The sequence below is a fragment of the Garra rufa genome, chromosome 21 (genome assembly GCF_049309525.1).
Source record: "Garra rufa chromosome 21, GarRuf1.0, whole genome shotgun sequence".
Taxonomy (NCBI): domain Eukaryota; kingdom Metazoa; phylum Chordata; class Actinopteri; order Cypriniformes; family Cyprinidae; genus Garra; species Garra rufa.
The window spans coordinates 23,552,144-23,563,800 of record NC_133381.1 but is presented as its reverse complement, the minus strand read 5'-3'; positions in this window follow the sequence as shown (position 1 = coordinate 23,563,800).

Sequence of the window (11,657 nt, the reverse complement as noted above, 5' to 3'; positions counted from 1 at the left end):
TCAACGGGTTGAAGGTCCAAATTGTAGTTTCATTGGAACTTCAAGGGCAACACGGATCCCCTTTAGCCTCACTTTTTGATGCAGGGTCCTCCATTGCTTTAAATAAGAAACCATTGGCGTCAATATGCCGACGCGAAAGGCACTGGGAATTTTGTGGTCATGATTAAATTATATATTGGGTAATAATATTGCATACATGTTGGGGTATGTTTTTTCAATGTAAACTGTCACAGCAGTTTTATTCACATGACACTGTTTGCTCATTTATGAGCATGTAACCCAACCCCTGCCCCTAAACTTACAATTTGTAATAAAACACAAGCTATAACAGGCAGATATAACTACAGTCAAAATATTAATATTCCAAGTCTTCAAAACGTGTATTTATTTGGCAGGTTTTGTTGTGAAAACCTGGCAACCCTGTACAGGAGTATTTTTTTGAATTAGATGTGAGCACGTTACCGGAGCGGGATCATATTCAGCATTTAAAAGCTTATGTTTTACTCTCTTCTTCGCATAAAGATATCGCATGGTTTCAGAAGACTTGGAATGCATCACGACTTGTTTGTAATGCTTATATACTACTTGTTTATGGTCAGTTTTTGCAATAAATACCTGTGATTGTACTTAAATTGCCTGTTATTGTTTAGAAGTAGGTAGGTTTAGGGTAGGGGTGGGGTTACATGCTCCAATGAAAGTGTACATTTACATAAATTTATTTCTTTTTTTTTTTTTACAGTGCAAACCATTAAATTAAGACAAACAACTGAAAACAATGGAGGACCCTGTGCATCGAAAAATGACACTAAAGGGTTACCTTGCACTGTAAAAAGTTTTCACCAGTTTCAACTTAAAAACTTAAGTTTAGCAGCTGCCTTGACATTTTAAGTTAAATCAACTTAAGTCATTTCAACTCACAAGTTAAATCAACTCATTATATTGTAATAAGTTAAAATGACTTTTTTAAGCTGATTTAACTTAAAATTTTAAGGCAGCTGCTGAACTTAGGTTCAGCTTAACTTTTGAACTTAACTTTTTACAGTGTGAGTGTCAAAAAGCGACGCCAAGGGGTCCTGACCAAGCGTCAATATATTGACATGTGTGACGAGTTGGGAGTGAGAACGTGTTGGGCTCTACACGATCCCAGCCAAGAAATGAAGGTCTTATCTAGCGAAACGGTCAGCCGTTTTCATAAAAAATACAAATTTATATACTTTTAACCACAAATGCTCTCTCTACAACTTCAAGCATGACATATTTCACATTGGAAAGGTCATGTGCAGTTAGTTCTTTCTCTGTGTACTCCAGTTCAAAAGCACAGGGTAGGGGCAAAAGACTCAAAAATTGATCAACATCGTTGTTTTGCCTTTTTTTTTTTTTTTGTAAAGGGCGTTTTTTTGTTTTTTTTGCACGTTTACTCTGTAAACACTGGCTCAGTATATCAGCCTACATCACACGTGACCTTTCCAACGTGACTACGCAATGCATGAAGTCATGAATGCAGAGCAAATGCAACACGAGCATTTGTGGTTAAAAAGTATATAAATTTTTATGTTTTTAGAAAATGACCAATCGTTTCACTAGATAAGATCCTTATTCCTAGGCTGGGATCGTGTAGAGCCCTTTGAAGCTGCATTTAAACTGCAGTTTGTATTGAAAATAAATAAAAAAAGACTAAATTAAAATAGGAAGTAATATTATTTTAATAACAAAATGCAGATCATAAATTATAAATAAGAAATAAATATGTGAGCATTACTGAGTGGGAGCAGAGTTGATTTTGCCTGGAGCAAAGAGCAAGTGTTTTGAAATTGAGCGTTTGTATTTTTTTCTGGCTCATGGAATATTTCTCTCAGCAGTGTTAAAATCTGGAATGGATTTGGAGTTACATTACAGAATTGCTCTCACTCCAGTCCACTCACATACTCCATTCCAGTCTGTGCGTTGCTTGGCAACACACAACATTTGATGGCTTTGGCTTCTTTTGGAACTATTTTTGTTGGCAGAGAAGAATATATACTCACTAACAGGCCAGATTTTATTTGAAACATAAGTTACTTGATATTAACTTCTGTGTTAAAGCAATGCTGAAGCTGCTTCCAGCATCCCACCACCACTCCAACCGCATCTCATTCACAATTATGCATTTGGAAGATGCTTTTTGGAAGAAGCGTTGCTGCACTCCAAAAAATCTGTAAAGATAGGGTAATTAATATAAATTGATATTAAAGGGACAGTTCACCCAAAAAAAAAACAAAAAAAAAAACTGTCATTAAATACTTACCCTCATGTCATTCCAAACCTGTAAGACCTTCATTCATCTTTGAAACACAAATTAATATTTGTGATGAAATCCGAGAGCTTTCTGACCCTGCACAGACAGCAAAGCAACTACCACGGTCAAGGTAGTCCATGTGACATCAGTGGTTCAACCCTAATGTTATAAAGCTACAAAGAAAACAAAAATAATGGCTTCATTCAACCTCTTCCTTGTCAGTCTTTGACACCCGTTCATGACAGTATCATGTATGCGCTTGTGTTCTAAAGATGATTGAAGGTCTTACGGGTTTGGGATGACTTTTATGTTTTAAAGTGTAGCTCCATGCTCTCCTGTTTGAGCTATTGGAAATGTCATCTCTTTTTCTATTGATTTCTATTATGTATTAATATTTTAGTCTTCATGAATTCAGCAGTCCATGAGGGTATTTAGCCCTAGACCTTCATCTCACACAAGTGTTAAATAAAAATGTGAACTCATGAATAAGAGAAAAACGGCTCTCAGAGGGATTCTCAAGACCAAGAGACCAAGACCAGCCATTGAAATGTGCCTTTAAAAGACAAGTCAGTTCATTTTACACTGATTTGATAAGTCTATTCACGCAAGTACGGCTCATATCTACTTGAAAACACTAATCTACTTGAAACTCAAGATTAAATTCAAATAACATATTTGAAATCATAACATCTGCCAACAATAGCATAAACTGCTTATTTAAAAAGACAGCGTTTTATTAACCTCGACTACAGCTGGCGTATTTAACATTATGATTTCACACATACACACACACACACACACACACAACCTCCTCTTATAATATCAATGTAAAGTCATCCAAAACATCTGGTTTGTAGCACCCCCTAGAGGAGTGTGATTGTTTGCTTGTGTATTTGAAAGAGGCGGATGATAGTATTCAGATTAAAACTCTGACTCTGACTCTGGTAATCTGGATTAAATCCCGTAGGGACAGAACCAAACAACGCTGGCTGAGAATCTGTATATGTGAGTGTGAGAGTGAGTATTAGTTTTGATTGGATTGAGGCTGGGGATTTGTGTATTTAAACTGAGATTACCAATGCGATCCAGCCTTTGAAAGCTCCCTACACAGAGAGACAGCGGAGAGAGGTTGCTGTCTGTGACCCTGTTAGCTGTAACCTTTTCTCTGAAGCGGTACTTTAAATTTAATAATCTGCCCTGTGTCTCATAGCCTATGTGGCAGTTACAGAAGAGTCTGACATTTCTACATCTTAACAGCAGGGGTGTGAATATGTATATTTGTGTGCTTGTGTACATGCATACATATATGACTTTTAAGTGTTTGTGAGCGTCTGTCTGGTTTAAATGCTGTTTAAAAGCGAAAGTGTTTTAACAGTGCCCTCTGCTGTCTGTTGATAACATAGCAATACATGTTCATTCACACGCTCCATTAACAATATCCACAACAATAAATGGAAAAACGTACAGTTCCTCTGTGATTAGATTTAGCAACTAATAAGACATAAAGAAGTCCTTGAGAAATGTTGTGATGTAGACTGGTAACTTCAGCGCTGTGGAGAGCTCAGTATGCAGGATCAGCCAAGTGTGTGTGGTTATACTCATCGATTATATGTCAGTCTGATCTCCACTGAATGCCCATTAGAGCGGACAAAGCCAGATGAATGCACACACACACTACCACAACACACACATACCAGGTTACGCTAGTTTTAAGTCATATTTTTCTTCTTTTTGTGTGTGTTGTTAGCATGCTTTACTAACTGACATCATTTAGCGTGAAAAGATCATATAGAGTGTTTTCATGACGCGTAGTCAATCGGCTATATTAGCGACACTGAATGTAAACAATGCCACTAAACTGAACGAAACTCGCATATTTCGCTAATTTATTGCTGCTGAAAATAGTCAGTTATTGTCATGTTTTGGGCTGTACTAATCGGTCGGACCGGAAAAACATTTGGAGACTGCCAAACGTTATAACAAATCAAGGAGAAGATGCAAAAAAGTATCAAAAGGCGTTTGTGGTTGAACTAGTAGTGAACCAGGATTTCCAGGGCAAGAATCTTGACAACATTTGTGTTTGTTCTTATCATTTCCAGTCAGGTAGCCTAGGTGAAATATTAGCCTAATATTTTAATTAATACTGCTCGTACGTATCTTTACCGCCCATTAACTTTAATTTGTCAAAATATTGCACCCTTTCCTGCTTACAAAGTCCTTGTCTATGATTTAGCAGTTTCGACATGGTTTAGATATATTAGCATACATTTGCAGAACAACATATTCAGTAGTACATTAACCATTCAATCTATGCTAATGTTTAGGCCTACATAAGATTGCCAATATGACTGCACATCTGGGTAACTGACCAAATTGGTTGGTTGGCTATTGTGATATGTTATGGGTTGAAGTTCTTTTAAGGAAATCATATTAGTGTTAAGGAATAGCTATATATATTAGCAAAGCGGCTAACATTAGCTGTAAAACCCTGTTAGGATATGCTTACAGAACATGTCCCTGATAGCACACATACATCTCAGAGACATCTATTTGACGTCTGCATTTAAATCTGCAAGACATCTGCAAGATGTAGTTTGCTCATCTGCAACATAGATATATATACGTAGATACCCCATTGGACCGCTCAAAGCACGTAGATGCGTCCGCCATTTTGGAACGGTCAACTTGACGTCATTCACCATACTGTAGGTTCGCAGACCAACGGCTGTTCAGGACTGTGGCATTTCAAATATTCAGTGATTACTATGGTGATTTACATAGATCTATGGGTGAATGACGTCAAGTGGACCGCTGCAAAATGGCGGACGGCTTACGTATAAAGGCCCATAGAAACAGTCACTAATGAGGCATCTACGTATATATATCTATGATCTGCAATACGTCTATTGGACGTTTCCTATCAGATGTCAAATAGATGTCTATTAGATTTCTTTAAGATGTTTATGATTTAAAACTAAAATCTTACAGATGTCTGTCAGACATTTGTACACAGCAGATGCTTTCCAGATCAAGAGATCTTCAACAGACATCTTGCAGACGTACATGTGCTACCTGGGGTGGCATAAATTTCAACATTAGCATGATACATAGACTTCTGAAAATATTACAGCAAGCTAGTGTGCTAAACTGACGTAACCTGCACAGAAGTGAATATTTAGCTAAATATGTAGCTGTTCCTTATTCTAGTTCTATAAATTAAGCTTCTTTAGTTGTATTAGTTGTATTTGCTGATTTCAAATAGGTTCATAGTTTTAACTACTTTTTTGTTTGTAGCTTGTGCAGCTAACTGCTTTCTCAAAAAAAAAAGCTAGCTTGACTGTAGCTACTATCGAACATTACTTTACACACAGACACACACACAATGTGTGCATCTGCTGTTTGGGTAAAAATAGAATGAGGTTGACAGTAAAAAAGAGGGAAAAAAAGATGATGAGAGAAAAATACAAGCTTGATGACAAAATTCTACATGACAGTTAGCCTGCAGAATTAAAAGAGCTCTGGTGGAAAAAAATGACAAAGATGACAGCAAATGTATCAATGGCAGATTAAGGATGAGAGGATGTATTTTCTTGGCTCTTGTTTTAATTCTTTTTGTTTAATCTTTCATAATAGATGATCAAAATGAATCATAACGGAGCCTGTCATCAACAACAGAATGGAGCTGGACAAAAATGTTAACTTTGTGATGTGCTCAAAAGACTTTCCAGTCCAGCTCACAGCTTGAGGGAAACTCAGTTTGTTTATGTTAGATAGTAATTGACATTCTTCTGAGTTTAGCATGCAACCAAACAAAAACTGGATACAAACTGAAAATCAGATTAGCATGAAAAAATGAGAACTCAAGTATTTCATATCAAAGTTTATCACACCTTAAAGGTGACATATCATGAAAATCTGACTTTTTTCTTGTTTAAGTGCTATAATCAGGTCCCCAGTGCATCTACCACCCCAGAAAATGTGAAAAAGAACAACCCAGTATTTTTTTTTTTTTTGGTTAGCCTTTTTCTCCAAGCTTGTGAACAAAAACAAGCCACTCAGATTTTGCTCCCCTTGTGATGTAGAAAGGGGATCTTGTTATAATATTACCACCACTTTCTGTGTGTGTGCTTCAGATGTGTGCATTAAGAAAACCATATATCAGAAGTTTAAACTAATATGGTTTAAAACGCATGATTTCAGTGAAATAACCATGATAATCAAAATCAGACAGATGTTTTTAGCAAAGTATCTGAGGTAAGAGCTATAAAGGCAAAGCCCTATTCTGGAAAAGGGGCCAGGGAGCACCAGCTCATTTGCATTTAAAGAGGCATGCACGAAAACAGCGTGTTTCTGCTTGAAAGTTTAAATTTAGATCCATCTCCATCTAATCAGCAACCAGTGAATTCTACTTTATTATTTTAAATCTGAATATGTTTCAATTGGATATACAGGTGCATCTCAATAAATTAGAATGTTGTGAAAAAGTGAAATTTGTTTCAGTAATTCAACTCAAATTGTGAAATTTGTTTATTAAATAAATTCAATGCACACAGACTGAAGTAGTTTAAGCCTTTAATTCTTTTAATTGTGATGATTTGGCACATTTAACAAAACCCACCAATTCATATCTCAACAAATTAGAATATGGTGACATGCCAATCAGCTAATCAACTCAAAGGACCTGCAAAGGTTTCCGGAGCCTTCAAAATGGTTTCTCAGTTTGGTTCACTAGGCTACATAATCATGGGGAAGACTGCTGGTCTGACAGTTGTCCAGAAGACAATCACTGACACCTTTTACAAGGAGGGTAAGACACAAACATTTATTGCCAAAAAAGCTGGCTGTTCACAGAGTGCTGTATCCAAGCATGTTAACAGAAAGTTGAGTGAAACCGACCAAGAGAACCACAGCCTTGAGAGGCTTGTCAAACAAAATCGATTCAAGAATTTGGGTAAACTTCATAAGGAATGGACTGAGGCTGGGGTCAAGGCATCAAGAGCCACCACACACAGACAAGTCAAGGAATTTGGCTACAGTTGTCGTATTCCTTTTGTTAAGCCACTCCTGAACCACAGACAACATCAGAGACATCTTACCTGGTCTAAGGAGAAGAAAAAATGGACTCTTGCCCAGTGGTCCTTTTTTCAGATGAGAGCAAGTTTTGTATTTCATTTGGAAACCAAGGTCCTAGAGTCTGGAGGAAGGGTGGAGAAGCTCATAGCCCAAGTTGCTTGAAGTCCAGTGTTAAGTTTCCACAGTCTGTGATGATTTGGGATGCAATGTCATCTGCTGGTGTTGGTCCACTGTGTTTTTTGAAAACCAAAGTTACCGCATCCGTTTACCAAGAAATTTTAGAGCACTTCATGCTTCCTTCTGCTGACCAGCTTTTTAAAGATGCTGATTTTATTTTCCAGCAGGATTTGGCACCTGCCCACACTGCCAAAAGCACCAAACGTTGGTTAAATGACCATGGTGTTGGTGTGCTTGACTGGCCAGCAATCTCACCAGACCTGAACCCAATAGAGAATCTATGGGGTATTGTCAAGAGGAAAATGAGAAACAAGAGACTAAAAAATGCAGATGAGCTGAAGGCCACTGTCAAAGAAACCTGGGCCTGCATACCACCTCAGCAGTGCCACAGACTGATCACCTCCATGCCACGCCGAATTGAGGAAGTTTTCTAAAGTTGTGCTGAATTACTGAAATAAATTAACTTTTCCACAACATTCTAATTTATTGAGATACACCTGTATGTCACAAAATGGAAGAATAGATCTTTCACTCCCTCTGCTACATGGCAACTTAAAGATGTTTCACTGTTTCTTCAACTAAATTAATTCTGTGTATTAATTTGTGTTCTGACAGAGAATGACGTCTGTTCTGACTGACACTCTTTTTCCACTCAAGAAACACATGCTGTGAAACTTCTGTTCTGATAATCACATGCACCATTGATCTTCATTCACTTCAGCTCTATATGAGAAGAATGCAAAGCCTCTGCTAATGCAAATATAACTCAGTCTTTAAGACATGTGGGCAGAGCCTCACACATGTGCCCAGTAATTAACCATGTGGGTCGTCAGGCAACTCTGGCAGTCTGTGGGCACAGCAGGGATGGGTCCTTTTCTGACTAACAGCTGGAGGGAACTGTGTGTGTGTGTGTATTTGTTTGCCTGTTTGGAAGGAGGTATAATTGGGATTACAAGCTGTAATCAGGAGTCGTGCTGACTGCCCCAGTTTTTGCTGTTTATCTGATTCATTTACTGAGTGAAAGAGCCTCATGGTCTTGGTCTCAGCCAATCATGAGGAGGAAGAAGAGACAAATGATTATTCTCTTCATAGTCTTTTCTTCATTTATCTACATTTGACTGTTTTCACGTCAAATTAGCTTCTTTGTTATGGGGACAACAGCCAATCAGTCATATGTTGTACAGTGAAAAATGTGTCAGTTTATATTCACTGAATGTGACAATATTTCTTTCTTCTTTCTAAAGGCCATATTAAAAATAAATTGCACTAAAAGAACATTTTAGTGGTTGCCCATTTCCATGAACCACTTCGAATGACAAAACTACGTGAATATTTGTATGCATAATATGCATGTTTTTTTTTTTTTTTTTTTTTTTGCAATATATTGCTTCTATATATAAAATGAACATCTTTAAATCAGTTGTTTTATATTTCTCAGTCGGTTTTAATTTGATTATGTTGTTAGCAGTGCTTAATTAAACATATTTATCAATCACAGTGTTTATTTTATGATAATGACCTTCTGACTGTTTTATTTTATTCTATTAGCAGCATTAGTTGCAACAACAAGACATAAATCAAAAGAAAAAAATGCTAATCTCAGACATGCAGATAAGCTTAATGAAAAGTAAATACTTTTCAGCTAACAATTAGTTTTCATTATTTATACATTTATTTAATTTGAGAAACAATCAATGTAATTTTGTTGTCTTTATCACACATAATAGTTATTTTTAACACAGAATAAATATTTTTTGAACGCACATGACAATATATAATTGTCTTCATCAAGGGGAATCATCATATTAGATTCACGTCTCAGTGTAGCTTCATATACAGAAAATCTTTCCTGCTTACCGACATTCATTTTGGTAATTAATCTTTTCTTTTTTTTAATTTGCTAAAACTTTCACTCAGTATTTTTTTGTGAGAAGAAACATCATTTTCATCACAAAAACCACTGAAAATGAAAGATGAGAGTCTCATTAACCAACAGCTGTGTGGTGATGATGAGATTCACAGAGAGGAAAAGAGGAAGGAAGGAAAGAGAGATGGAGAAAATAATAGAGGATGAATGGTGTAAATCAAAGCTATGTAAATTGTACTATATGCATGATGCAGATCTTTCAGATTTATATAGAGATTTATTTAGCATTACGAGGGCCTGCAAAACTCCTCGTCAAAATTCTTGTGATTTTAATGTGTTTGTTATTTAATGCCCAATAATTCTGTAATTTAAATTTAAATGAATAACATGAATAGTTAAAAAGTAAATATCATTGCTGCGACACCAAATACGCATGATGCAAACGAAGGAGCTGTGACACAAATAAAGCATGAAATGACCCTCTTCCTAAGTAAATACCATTCCTGCTTGCTGGTTGCTAATGTCGTCCTTGATTTTTGGCAGTATCATTATCATTAGCTTAATATAAAACAAAAGAAGTTCCCACCATGACAGAAAAACAAATGTATGTGTATTTGATTCAAGAGTGGGTCAGTGGTTAATCCCACAATAATCACTGCACAAATATTAAAACCAGAAGTATATATCAAGGACAGCTACAGAAAGTTTACAGAAGTTTTTTGTTCTGTTCATTTTAAACTTGTGTGCTGCTTCTCAGTAACACTCCAGTTTATAGCATTCAGATATTTTCTGTTGGACTACTACAGATAATCAAGCCAAAACATATGTTTAACTGGACAGAAATCCATAGTATTTTTCCACTTGCTGATCATAATGAAAAGGGACTCATTTTTAGATCCTCAAAACGAGTTCAGATTAGTACAGAAGTTTATGGCTTTCTCGCCATCCAGTGGTCAAAAGCGTGAACTGCATTTCAGTTTTTCTTTTTTCCCTTCATCAGGGAGATAGGGCCGATTGCAGAACAGCAGAACCATACGTCACAGCAGTCACACGGCAGCAGCGCCACGGCAGCAGGCTCAGACGGTAGTGGGCGGAGTCTCCATCTGAGATCGAAAGTGGGTGAAAATAATGATCAACTTATATTTTTCTATATATTTTTAAACAGTATAAACTGAGTACAAAGCTAAAACAAAAAACAAAACAAAACTTGAGCAATAGAATGTTTTTATTTAGTTAAACTATATTTTTTGCCTAATCATTTCAGTATTAACCAATTTTTCATTGTACATAATACCATGTACTATACACTATACCCATCATAAACTGGATTTTCCAAAAAAATATTACAAAATCAAACAAAACATATAGCACAGAAGGCACACATTTAACAACAATAATAACCACACATTACTCACCTAACTAAATTAGTTTAAACCTAAAATAAATCAAAACTCTTTAAACATGCAATTAATCCAGAGGCATGATTTGTTCACACACTCATTAAGGAAATGTCCATATCATCCTTAAATTTAAAGTGAAACATGAAGGGCTCTTTGGCCAGCAGACTCTCATCATTTGTTTCTGCCATTATAAAAGTTCATTATGTTACTGCACATGAAATATAACGCGAATAACATTAAATAAATATTTTTTATAAGGTTACACACTGATTATTTATAACTTAAACCCCATTTTTCTACCCATCCGTTGGTCGCGCATATACGCCATGTTTGTAGTTTTTTTTTACACTTTTTATGCGTATGTGTAGTTCTAATCAAATCCTCGTTCAACACGCAATGTGTTGTGGGCAATATAATAGCCGTTAGAGTGCGCATTAATCCGTACTTCGAATTCTAAAGGTAAATTGTAGTAGACCGTCCGGAAATCTTTGGAATACTTTTTAGGACATACCAATTCTATTTTCGAATACTATTTAGGACGGATATTTTGTGGGACCTGATTGGGCTGCAGCAGGAGACTCCGCCCACTACCGTCTGAGCCTGCTGCCGCGGCGCTGCTGCCGTGTGACTGCTGTGACGTATGGTTCTGCTGTTCTGCAATCAGTCATTATTGGGTGCTCGGGCCCTAATGATTAGAATGATTTCTGAAGGATCATGTGACAATGAAGACTGGAGTAATGATGGTAAAAATTCAGCGTTGATCACAGAAGTAAATTACAATTTTCAGTCTATTCACATAGAAAACGGCTATTTTAAATTGTAATAAAAATTTAAAATAATTGCTGTTTTTACTGTATTTTTAGCT